This window comes from Acinonyx jubatus, chromosome A2, assembly GCF_027475565.1.
Source record: "Acinonyx jubatus isolate Ajub_Pintada_27869175 chromosome A2, VMU_Ajub_asm_v1.0, whole genome shotgun sequence".
Lineage (NCBI taxonomy): Eukaryota > Metazoa > Chordata > Mammalia > Carnivora > Felidae > Acinonyx > Acinonyx jubatus.
This window is the reverse complement of record NC_069383.1, coordinates 124,857,832-124,871,662: the sequence shown is the minus strand read 5'-3', so window position 1 is coordinate 124,871,662 and position 13,831 is coordinate 124,857,832.

Here is a 13,831-nt window from a genome sequence, read left to right as displayed (position 1 = left end):
GAAACTCTACTTCTCATTAGGACTCTACTGGAGTCAGGATGCTTTGGGGACAAAACAATAGACACCCAAACAAAAAGGGAAATGTGTTGTTTATGGAACTGAAAAAATACAGAAGTAGCATTGGTTTTAGACATAGCTAGATCCATACCCTCAAAACATCTCATCCACACTCACTTTGTCTTGGTCTCCTTGCCTCTACTTTTCTTTAGTTGGATTCAGTATCAAACACATTCTCTGCTATTAGTGATGCCTAGAAGCTCCAGGCTTACATCCTCCGAGCTTCACATCTTTCCACGTGAGACTGCTCTTAACCCCAACAGTTCCAACACAAGTTCCAGATTGAAGTCTTATTGTACTCAGTTGCCTACCTTGGATAACCCGCTTTTCCTTGAGCCATCTCTGAAACCAGAGGAGGTGATGCTGTGATTTATGGACTTGAGTCCTACCTTTGGAACGAGGCATGGAGTCAGCTCCCCAGAATAATGTGGACTATGATACGTGTAGGGGAAATAAAGTCCTATTGACAAATGAGTTGAGGGTTGATACTGGGTGGGAAGTTACAACATAGGTCTATCAGAAGCCACAGCCTGCATTTCTTGTCTGATCCTTTTCTATCCCTGTTAAAAAAACCTTTTGTCAAGACCTCCTTGCCTTTATCAGCCACCACACAGAGGGATGGCACTGTAGATTCTGTGCCTAATTGGAGGTTATGAGTTTCAGCCATGGTTTCAGGAGCTATAGACCTTTTTCCGAGAGAATGCCCTCAGCCACATTGATAGTCAGCAATTTTTTCTCCTAGTTCTGAGTTCAAAATCTAGTCTTGAAATAAAGTCTCATACCAACAACAGTTGCCTTTGGAGATATTGGAGCTCTGTTAGGGAAAAAGCTTTAAATTTTCCCCCACAGTTTTAGTGGCTGCAGCCTCTCTGAGATGTTTACTTATGCATACAACATAGGTTTAATCATATGTTGAACATTGAAGAGTGCAGATGATAAGATAATTGTTCCTATACCGGGAGCCTCCCATTTGAATTAAGACCCTCAGACCTTCACTGCAGTATAGTGGTCAAGTAGACTTCTCAATACAGCTAGCCGGTTGTCTACCCCTCCTAACCTAGGCAAAGGCTATTTCTTAAAGGTATGATTCTGCTAAGCAGTGAATCCCCCAATTGAACACAAGATGCAAAGATAATTTCTTAGTGTAGAAGGATCCTTGAAGACCAGCCTGTGGCTGTTTGCATTAGTCATTGCCTCAGGGGAGACCTGGGCAGGCAGTTTAGGCACAATGTGATATCTTACAGAACCTTGCTCCTCAGCATTAGCATCACGTGGGAGCTTATTAGAAATTCAAAATCTTAGGTTCTATCTCAGAGAGTCTTTTTAGTACCTGAGCTTTATAGTTTTGCAGCAGTACATTGTAATAGTTAAGAGCCAGGCTCTCGAGCAAGACCACCAATCCTTAATCTTTTGGTGCCTTGATTTCCTTGGCTTTATAATGGGAATAGTCATGGTACCCACTCATATCATTGCTGTGAGGGTTACACGAATGAATGCACATAAGTAATTAGTAATAAGAAATTAGAATGCACATAGTGATTTCTCAACATGAGTTTTTAGAATATAATAATAATTACTACTATCATCCTGTGCTTGAAATCAGAGATAAGAATAACCCATGGTCAGCTCTCTACCCAAAGCATATGCAAAAATGGAGAACTACCTTCATACCCTGAAATAAGTTTTTTATATCCTCTTTTGCCCTGGCACGTTTGAATCATCTTTCATGAGTTTATTTTGTTCATCCAGCAGAACTCATTTTGTTCATTCGGCAGTGATTTGGTGTTTTGTCCCACTTTTCATGATATACCTGACCAAAGGGCTTGTGCCTTCATCACATTTGTCCATCTTGGTACATCAGGTTAGTTTTATTGTCTTCCTATGCTCTCACATTAGGCACACAGCAGTCCAAGTCTTCTTAGGCAACAATGGGTGCCTTCTTTCTGATGCATATGTTATTTTTATTCTTATTATTGGCCATCAGCATTAATCAGCTCTGCACACACCAGTACAAGCATTGCGGCAGACGTTAGGGTGAGGCCTTCTGCAAATCATCTTAGATGATTTCACAGTCAAAACTCCAACCCGAATGAGATCCATTCCCACACTCTCCTTACCCTGCCTACTGTATTCCCCGCCTGCTCTCTGACCAGCCCCTGACCCAGCAAGGATCAACTGGGCCATTTAATTCGGATCTCACAGTCATGAAACACCTCAAGCTGACCTTTTAATATGATTGCAAAGTAAGTTTATAAAGTTTTACATGTACTCATTCCTTTTGAGGGTTTATTTAATTGGCACTAGTTTGGTAAAAATTAAACATTACAAACATACCACAAACTTTTATAACCTACTTTTGGAATTAAAAAATTTTTTAATATCCTGGAAGCCTCAAAAAAGGGAAGCAGCCTCTGGCCCTCTGTTCCAAACACCTTTAAAATTATCTCTCCTTTTTGAAACATTCCAGATGCCACCTTCCTCTAAACCCTCATAGCAAGTTCTGAACTTCTCACCAGCTCTTCGTTATTTTCTGCCTTGAATTAGGGTCATTGTGTGCAAGCCTTAGATAATAACCTTTTGAGTTCAAGGACTTCTTATACCTTGCCTATGGGATATTTATATTTTTTATGGTGTACTTGCTTAAGCCTTAATAGTGTCACAGTCACCTGGACAGAACCTATGTTTTGTTCATTTATGTATCTAGTAAGAGCCTAGCAAACGATTCTGTGCACAAAGTAGGTATACAATTCATTTTTGTTGAAATGGCATGAATCTTTTAGTCTGAATTTGTATTAGAAATGTCTGTGTCTTGTGTGTGTTTCCAGGGTCTAAATGGTGGTTGGTAATGAAATCCACACTCTGCCTTTGCTCCTGTGAATTAATAAAGGGTTTCCCTTTAAGAGATAGTCCTCACCAACACCTTCTTACTTACATTTGATATGTCTTTCATTCTATCATACATATTTTTTATCATATTGCATTTATTAGTTTATGTGCCTGCCATACTTTCTTTTCCTGTGAACCCTTCAAAAGACAAGAACTATTTTTTTTCATTATTATATCCCTAGTGCCTAGATCATTTTTTGCTCTATAATTATTTTTCATATTTACTAAGTGGAAAGAACAATGGATTGAATGCAAGACAAATGTTCTAAAGTAAGGATGGATTCTGGTATCATTGTGAACCATCACCATGATAATGCTTGATAACAAATTGCTCCAAGACATGGTGGCTTAAAATAACAATCATTTATTCAGGCTCATGTGTCTGTTGTGTGACTAATCTAGCAGTGTTTAGCTGGATAGTTGTGCTTCCAAGGGTGGGTCTGGCTGGGCGTGGCTCCTTACCACATATTGGGGTCAGTCTGTACCAAGTGTTTTGACTCTTGGGTATGTGAGCTACCCGAAGAAACTCTTCATGTACTATGGCAGAAGTGTAAGGGAGGAAGTCCTACCACATAAACATATTTCAAGCCTTTGTATGCATTAGGTTGGTGGAAAGAAAGAAAGAAAGCAAGCAAGCCAGCCAGCCAGCCAGCCTAATGGCTGAACCTAAAGTCATAGGGTAGGAAGTACACCTTGAGTCTGTAAGAATTAAAAACTCTTGGGGTAAGGGACAAAGATGCAGGCAGGGGTTGAAAATGGTGGACCCTATTTCCTTCCACCATTTCAGGTTTTAAAGAAGATTTGTTAAAGAAATAGTGATCCTAGAATTGGACAGTTTAATTTAGCTATTGCTGTTTGAGGATTTATTTGTGTTCAGTACCCAAGATATCTAAGGATGATTCTATTTTAAATCATATTTGAAAATCTCTTGAGTTGGTGCTTATAGAGTTGTCTTCTTACAGCCTTTAAAATATAAACTGTATACATTTATGGATATCCAAATGTTGCTGTGCTATGCTTACTAAATTTAAGGTTAGTCTCTTTCATGACTAGATTGTCTTTATGACCCTGGTTTTGCAAATCTCCCTAGTGAAGTTGCCTCCTTAAAAACTACTAACAATCATGATTGTTTACAGAGGCAATGCTATTTAATAACCTTTTTCCTCATAATCAAGTCAAACTCCATGAACAGTTAAGGATATATATATATATATATATATATATATATATATATATATATATATATTTTTTTTTTTTTTGTAAGTGAGCATGACTTTAATACAACTTTATGCAGCAGTTCCAAGGTTTAATATTTTGCACCCTCTGCTGGGGGAAAAACACAGAGAATTACAGCAGATATAGAGAAGTAAGTGGTTTGGGATATGAAGTGAAAACCTTAGGTTAGAAGAGTACTTGGCTCATAAAAGTCTTTCATTTCACAATTATTTTGAGAATATGTTTTTGTAACTCTGCTGTATAAACAATATATTACAAAATTTGAATTCATGAACATTAGCCTGAGAATATCCAAGCTTATAATTTTGGGGATGTTGAGATATGAAAAATCCTTCCACACCTTCCCTGTGGATGAATTTTGGAATATATTTAGATTAAATCTTGTTGGTAAGAACCCAAAATATCAAGAAAAGGAAATATTAAGTATCTGAAGAAATGAGATTTAAATAGTACGTTCCATTAAGAAACGAACAAGCTGGTAATTTTCTGTTCTGTATTCCACAAAAGAGGTTGTCAGCTTATGCAGTACTTAATTATAAGGAAGCAAATATTTTATTGTTTAAAAAGTAAATTTAAATGGTGTAACCTCTTCCTGTGAATTACTAAGAATGCTAATGGCAGTGTCCACTGGCATGCACTTTCATTTAAAGGCCTCCCCATAATGGCAAAGACAACCTAAAATGACTTCAGAGTAGATTCAAACATAATATAAATCTGAATTTCATAATGCTTTTCATAAGATGGAAGAAAGTAGCTATCTCAGAAACATTCTCTAGTTCTTACTCCTAACAGGTGAAAAGTTTCATTAGTGTGGAATGATCACACAGAATGACAAATACATTAAATGGAGGAATATTAGAATCAAACAGGTCTTATTTCTAAAGCCTTATACCTGTACATGTAGAAACATCTGTGTGACTGTCCTAGTTAATGCTGAGTGCCATAATATATTGTTGAAAGTGGTCAGACATCCATTTCCCACACTTTTATAATCCACTGTTGAAAAAAAAATATTTCAGCAGACACGGCTGTCTCAGTAGCCTCTGGAGCAACACAAACCTGATATTTTCTAATCCAAGGTTATTTTTCTGGTCATCAATTCTATTTCCAAACATCTGACAGACCCTGGTGTTCTTAATTAAAATGGTGGCACATCTATCGATCATTATCTTTATGACTTCAATTTTCTCCTCAACTTGTAACAAGTTCAGAAGCAGGCTTTCACAGACCTTGTCTGTTGCTCTCTGAATTACATCTAGTAGAACTTGGCTAAGCCAGGCTGACATCATTTGATAAGTAAAACACGTATCCTTAGATGTTAAATCAAAAATAGAATGGTTTACCTCCAAGGAAGGGACCTTGAGGGTAAAATGGTAAATTGTGATTTTGCAATCTGTTTCTCTCTCCAAATCTCTCCCTCCCTCTCTCTCTCTTTACATAAAGCCACACACTTAACAAAATGTAAAATATGAATATGAATAAAATTATATTTCAGTATCTTTGTTGCTAGACTTTGGCATAGGGAGCACAAATACGCGACTTTTGTAAATTCAGCCCTTCCGAATAGTGCCATGGATGGGAATACAGCAAAAAGAGCCACAGATTTTGTTTAGGTGTATTTTCTGCTGGTTGATGCTATGAGAAGACTTCATATAATCTGGCCTTTCTTTCCAGCCTTCTCTTCTGTGATTCACAACATATGCTGTCTTGGTAGAGCCTGTGCCTCTAAGGGCTCTTCACAATGCCATTCTTGTCCATTTCTTCATGGGTTATAACCTGTCTAGAATATCCTTTCTTCTCATTTCTACCCCTTTACATCAGATTATGCTCAGCTTGAATACAATAATTAGCTATAGAACTTATTTTTAAAAAATTTTTGTTTATTTATTTTTGAGAGAGAGAGAGAGAGAGAGAGACAGAGCACGAGTCAGGGAGGGGCAGAGACAGAGAGAGAAACATGGAATCTGAAACAGGCTCCAGTCTCTGAGCCATTAGCACAGAGTCCAATGCGGGGCTCGAACTCAGGAATGGTGAGATCCTGGTCTGAACCAAAGTGGATGCTCAACCGACTGAGCCATCCAGGCACCGCAAGAACTTATTTTTTTAAATGTCAGGATTTTTTCTTCTGAGGCTAGCACTAATCTAATTAATCATTTAATTAATTTCAGTTAATTAGTTAATTAATTGTGTCACATATTTGCCCTTTCAACACAATTTTGGATGGAGTTGGTTAACCTTCATACTCCCCGACCCAGATCCCTGATGCAGTTTTCTCCCTAGCAAGAAAAACCCTAACTATTCCATCCAAAAATACCCTTTATGTTGACTCTCTCAACCCATTTTCTTGCAGTGTAGATAAAGATCTTAGAGTTTGTTTTGTCATTTTTTTTTAATTTTGAGAAAGAGAGCATGTGCAAGTGGAAGAGAGGCAGAGAGAGTGGGAAAGAGAGAGTCCAAGAGAATCAACACAGAGCCAGACATGGAGCTCGAACCCACAAACCGTGAGATAACAACCTGAGCTGAAACCAAGAGTCAGTTGCTTAACCAACTGAGCCACCCAGGCGCCCCTGTTTCATCTTTATACTTGCAATTGGTTATGTTTTCCCATGAAAGTTTCCACTCTTGTATTTATTAGTCAAGATTCTTTTAGTTACAAGTAACAGAATATGCAAACTAGCTCAAGGTAAGAAAAGGAATTTATTTAGGACATAGAAGGAAAGTAGAAGGGAAAGACACAAAGGAATTCTCAGAATGAAAGGAAGAGATATGTAGTCTTAAGAACTGAAAATGAAGACTCCGTGTTTCTGAGATTCTGTATGAACCTGTCTTCTATCTCGGCATCTGTCTCTATGGGCCTCTTCCTGCAGCTCAGCACATCTCTTGCCCTCCAGTGAGGATTATAGCTGCTAGAAGCACATGTTTAGAAAACAGCAAAGAGGATGACTCAGTTGGTTGACCATCCAGCTTTTGATTTCAGCTCAGGTCATAATCTCATGGTTCACGAGATTGGGCCCTGCATAGGGCTCTGCACTGACAGCTCAGAGTCTGCTTCAGATTCTCTCTCCCTCTCTCTCTGCCCCTCCTCCACTTGCGTGCTCCCTCTCTCTCTCTCAAACTAAATAAATAAACATTAAGGGAAAAAAAGAAACCAGCAAAGTGTCAGTCTCTCATTATATGGTCACCTGGGGAAGGCATCTGATTGGCTTCACCCTGACTCACATATTTACCTGTTGGACCAATTTCCTGGGGTCGAAAAACTATTAGATTGAACCCTGTGTAATTCTTGTTTCTGGGCTTTTAAAATGGTCAAATATAGGCTTCTTCTTCTCCTTCTCCTTCTCCTTCTCCTTCTCCTTCTCCTCCTCCTCCTCCTCCTCCTCCTCCTCCTCCTCCTCCTTCTTCTTCGATTCAACCCAATGAGGATCAGGCTTGGGTCACACATTACCATTGGGGCCAGGTGCTGTTTTGCTGCGAGCTGAAGAATGAGGTAAGAGAACTGTCAGCCACCCAACAAATTAGATATTACGTAGTTTCAGTAAAAAATATTTTAGGTATTTCACTAACTTAAAACCAATAATATAATCTTTATTATATGAAGACTGAAACCATGAAAATATACGTGGTACGATACAAACCTGGCTTTTACTGCTCTGAATTTGTTTTGTAGGGCAGAGTTCTGTTTCCAAGCATCTGAAAGGCTATGGTGGTCCTAGTTGGAATGGTGGAAGTCATTCTAGATATATATTTTTTTCTTTTTTCTGAATCCTTTTTCTAAAATGGATTTTAATCTTCATTATAATGTTTCATAGGCTAAATTTCTTATCATATATACTATTTCTCATCCAATCTTCAAGTAATTGAGAACAGTATTCTGAAATCTTTCCTGTCTTCTTCTTCAAAGCCATTATTCTGTCTTTAAAAATGAGCCTTATGTATTTAGGGTCATATAATAGGAGATATATAGGTATAAGACTGATCTTATTCCTCTGGATTTTGTAAGTTTCAAGAGTACAGGTCAGTAGCAACTTTATTCCATTTGAGCACATCGATTTATGGTTGAACCTTGTAAAATGCCAATATCCAACCATTTTTGACTGACTGAACTGACAGTGTCATACGATTCAAACTCTTAGTCCGATGAGAGAAATTTATACCAAATTCTGCAAATTGACTTCATGCAGTATGCAACTCACTGTCATTCTTTTGTTTGTTTTTTTTTTTAATTTCCTAATGTTTGTTCATTTTTGAGAGAGAGAGAGAGAGAGACAGAGTGCAGAGCAGGGGAGAGGCAGAGAGAGAGAGATAAAGAATCCAAAGCAGGCTCCAGACTGTGACCTGTTAGCACGGAGACCTACCCAAGGGTTGAACTCATGGACCCTGAGATCATGACATGAGCTAAAGTCAGATGCTTAACTGACTAAGCCACCCAGCCGCCCCGTCAGTGTCATTCTTTTTTTTAAGTTATTTTTAACTTGTTTTTAATATTTATTTTTGAGAGAGAGAGAGAGAGAAAGAGAGAGAGAGCACATGGTGGGAAGGACAGAAAGGGAGACACAGAATCCAAAGCAGGCTCCAGGCTCTGAGCTGTCAGCAGAGAGCCCAATGTGGGGCTTGAACTCACAAATTGTGAGATCATGACCTGAGCTGAAGTCAGACGCTTAACCACTGAGCCACCCAGATGCCCCCACAATGTCATTCTTGATGTAGGTCTAAAGTGGTATAGGAGAACCCCCTGGACATATACTGTAACTTACTTGTTTATCCCACTGTTAAGAGCAGTGGCTTCTTGCAGTGGTACCATGTACCCAAGTACAGCTATAAGTGGCCAAAGGGTAACTTTACATTGCAGTCCAGATATGTGTGTGGGGTCACAGTGGGACTTCCAGATCTCCCTAAAGGAACTGAGGCCATACCAATTTTGTTCATTGTTTTGAACTCAACACTGAATACTGAACCCAGAACAAAATAGACAGCTCATATAGTAGTATCAAGTGAATGAGAATAAATAATGTTAATGTTTGAACTCACTTTGAAGTAATTATTTTGATGGGGAAAAATGCTGTAAGTATATGGAAAATTAGCTAGTTGTGTGCCATTTCACTGATGGCTTTGGTGAACAAATTGTGAGACAACATATCGTAACTGACATGCTAAATGTGAAAGAAATAAGTAAAAAAAAAAAAAAGCAATACAAGGCCTGGTGATACCCACTTCATGTTAAAAGATGGAAGTGATAATTAAAGGGTTTAACTAACTTGCCTAAGATCACAACTAGCTAGTTAGGAAGAGATGTATAAAACCCAGGACTCACTAATCCCATTCTGATAGTTTTACCATATTTTATTTAAAAGAGAAAAATCAAATCTATATTGGATCTCATTCATTGTCAAATTTAGCAACTCTTTAAATGGATTTAGTGGAATTAAATGCAATATACTAAGTCAGTATGTACCCCAGAACAACATTTTCCTTTGAAAAGGCTGTGTAACATTTCTTAACATTCATCTTATTTTTTTTTAAGTTTATTTAGTTTTGAGAGAGAGATAGAGAGCAAGCAGGGGAGAGGCAGAGAGAGAGGGAGTCAGAATCCCAAGCGGGCTCTATGCTATCAGCGCAGATCTCCCATGAACTGTGAGATCATGACCCGAGCCGAAATCAAGAGTTGGATGCTTAACCCACTGAGCCACCCAGACGCCACTCTTAATATTCATTTTAGTCTATGACCATACTATGATGAACACGCCCAATCTCGTCTGATTTCAGAGGCTAAGCAGGGTAGGGCCTGGTTAGCACCTGGATGGGAGAACATTCATTTTACAAAGAACCTCAGACATTTCATTGCTTCTCTACACCAAACAACATTGAAGAAGGCAGAGTGTGTTTTTTACCTTGATTATTTTCTGTAAGTTTGATTAATGTAATTTTTGTTACTAATGTGCACCGAGATTAAAACCTATGTTAAGTCTTTCATTTATTCAGTACTTGTTGAGAATGTACTGTGTGACCAGAGAACACTGGTGCTGTAGATACAAAGGTGAGCAAGACGCCATAATTGTTCCAAATTTGAAACATACACACCAGTGAAGGCAACAAACATAGACACACACACACAATCAATCAATCAATCAATCAAAGACCAATAAGCTCACTGATTGCATGTTCTGAAAAGCCCTCTTAAGAAAATTAAGAGGTTGGTAAGGTAGAGAATAATAAGGGGTATGGAAAAAACATGGGGGAACCAGTATAAATAGATCAGGAATTATTCTCTGGTAGGTTACATGTAATGATGAGAAAGAGACTTTCAGAGTTTGAAGATATGAGCATCTGCGTAACGGGGAGAAAATGACAACACGCGCAAAGGCCCTGAGTTGGGAAAGAAGTTTAAAAACAAAACGAGAAATAGTGCAAGATCCGCAGAGGACTGGAGTTCAGCGAGCAGGGCAGGTCGGGAAGATCAACTGACTTTTTGAGGCTAGGGCTTGGGCTTGTTTCTAACGGGAAGATTTTCTTTCCCTTCCTTGGTTCTCCTTTATTATCTGACCTGTGTTTGAAAAGACAGAGGTGGTCCTCCTTGGGTGTCCTGCTCTCCTGCATGTCTTACTGGCTATGCTAAGGCTACTAGCTTTTACAGCCAGTCTCCAGCATTTCTCAGGGTTATTTATTCAGCCAGCAACCTTGAGAGATGAGGTTACATCTTGACTGGACACTGAGCAGGCTTGCTTACCATTCGCTATAAAAATGATGGATTTCCCCAACCTAAGTGTTCTCGGTTATGACACAAATCCACTGTGTGTGTAGCACCCAACACATCACCCCACATAGGACTTGGTCGCAAAGGTAACTGGCACAAATATGTTGATGCTCTTGCTGCTTGCTGTGCTTTGAGTAATAAGGTCATTTGTCCCTGACTCAGGAGTCTTGTGTGTTAGCCAGCATCCATGAACAGTAAAGTGTCACATGAGCTTATAAGCAGCGTGAAAATTAAGTCCCTGACCTGAAAATATGTTTGTTAACTCCTCAACAATTTCGGGGAAATAATAGAAAGATAGGACTTGACTTTTGAAGAGTGTAAGCTAGAGATTTGACTGAATATAGTCACATTAATTTTTAGTGTGATTTTTAATGAGGAAGAACATATGAGAATATTATTAGTGTTTGGTTACCATCTGTGAAGAAGTGCAAAATATTATTTGATTGCTTCCATAGAGGGATGATAATGTATTATTTTTAGGAAAAAGAATTTCTATGCTATGGGTGTAGATTTTCATCTTGACTTTATGATGTCAAAACGCAAATAAACAGTTGAGTTTTGCTACATGCTCCCTGAGGACTCTTCCTCAATTTTGCTTATGTATCTCTACATAAATGCATTTTTTCTAAGATATTTTGATCTCTATAGTTTTTACCTTTTACATAATAATGTATCAAAATATAGAGATATCTAAGAAGTCTGTTTCATTCACGTGATAGATTGGAGATTATGATATTGTGTGTCTTTTAAAGTTGTCATGTTTAATGACTTGTATTGAACTCTCAAAAATTCTGAGACTCAAACTGCACAGGAATGAGTATATTCATTCAGGTCATTGCCACAGGAAATGCTCTCCAAAAGAGTGCTTCCTCAAACCCAGGGAATAAGAAAGCTTTTTCAGGGGAAGGACACGAAAGCTGTAGCACACTAGCTGCACATTTGGTGGGCTTTGGTAGGACAAGTGCTTCTATCATACCCAAAGGAGAGGAATTTTGCAATTTGGCCCACATCAGCCCTTTACATCCTGCTCTCACAGTGGTTGACTTGAAGAATTTAGAAAGAAGCAGTTTGCCTGTGAACATGAAATCATGGTAGTTGAGCTCAATTTTTCCAAAATGCTCACTTCTGTTTAAGATTCTTTTGAAGGTTGACTAAAGGACCAGCATCGTGTTTCTTAAATGTATCCCTTAATATTACAGGTGTTGTAGCCAGATTGCCAATAAGTTATTTTAAAAATAAACTAAACTTCTACATGACTGTACTTATTAAATATTTTACAAGAGATGTTTTGAACCTCCCTTTGTGAAATCTTACATGAATGAGCATTTCCCTGATTAACTGTGAAACGGTGATTTATTCTACCTCGAACTTAAAGTCTAAATATAATCATTTCATTACTGGTAACAAATCACCTTAAGAGCATTTATAGCTAGAATATTTCCTCACAATCTGGCATTAAATGTTGAATCCAACTTTCAGTTCTATCTTCCTTTATCATGTTGCAGTGAACCTGAAGGTTAATTTCCTTCCCATCTGCCTTTATTTCTTTTTCTGTCGATCTTATGCTTTTTTTTCTTTTTCTTCCACGAGAATATATTTTTTCCTATTCAAGACCCTTTTCTTTATTCCACTTGTAGAATTGGGCAGCAGATTTTTGGTAAGATGCCATGCTAAAGGATCATTGTTTCATTAACATAATGTAAAATCTCTCTCTTCTGATTAATCACCTGATTTTCTAATTTGAATATTTGTTTTGAAGCAACTTTTTTTTCTCCTATCAACAGATAGCACTTTGAAAGTTGTAAGAAATCAAATGTTTAAGGACCTATATGAATTAGTTATTTTAATGACACTCACACAACTAGGCTTTTTTTTTCGGTAATGAATCTATTTTACTACTTTTTCCTCCATTTAGAATTTGTCAGTACTAACTAGCAAATGACATAATAATATCTGCACTGAAATGTATTCAAGAAGACAGGGAATTTAATAACAGCTTTTTAAAATTTCATTTGGAGTTATGATCAATTTGAAGAAAAACTTGGGTAGTCTGATGGGACACGTGTTGCGTTTATATGACAGTCCCATCATCCTCTTCAAATTGTAGCCAGTGTGTGCAGTGGTGAAGAACATAGGTTTGTGGACAGGCACCTGTTGACTGTAACCTTAACTCTTTAGTCCCTGATCTTTGAGCATGGACAAATATCTAAGCCTCACCTTCTCACCTTCAAAATGAGGACTATAATACCCAGATCACAGGTTGTTGTAATGATATATAATACTTGCTTAATGAATTTTCTTGCTATCTTGTTACTATTACTGTAATTGATAGAGAGCCAACTAATATACTGATCATTGTCCAAACTCAGATGCCTCTGTGGAAATGGCAGGACAATTTTGCCTATATATTCTACACACAATGAATTAATTACCAAACTTAAACCATAATAATTAGTCTTGAAAGATATGGTATCTTCGCCTCAATTTACATTGTAACAGCATATGGATTATGGATCTTTGATATTTTTAATGCATTCATCTTACTGCATCACATACTTTCAACCTTTTTAAAAGAAAACTTGTATTGTATAGATCTGTTGTTTTCGTACTTTGGCGTCATACCTGACATTAATACCTGACAAAATATGTACGTTTTTGGTATTTTGTTTTCACACGTATGAAGGAAAGAATTTATATTCTTCCTTTTTTTTTTACTATTGATGTTTCTTCTGTCTACTTTCACATATTGCACTGTAATGAAATGGTTTCTTTATGTTTTAAAGTCAGAATACATAAGGAGGATGACAACACAGAGTCATGGAAAAAGACTATAAATTGCATTTGGGGTCTTGGAGTCACAATGTAGCTTCTCTGTTCATTGGTCATGAACATGGCCATGAG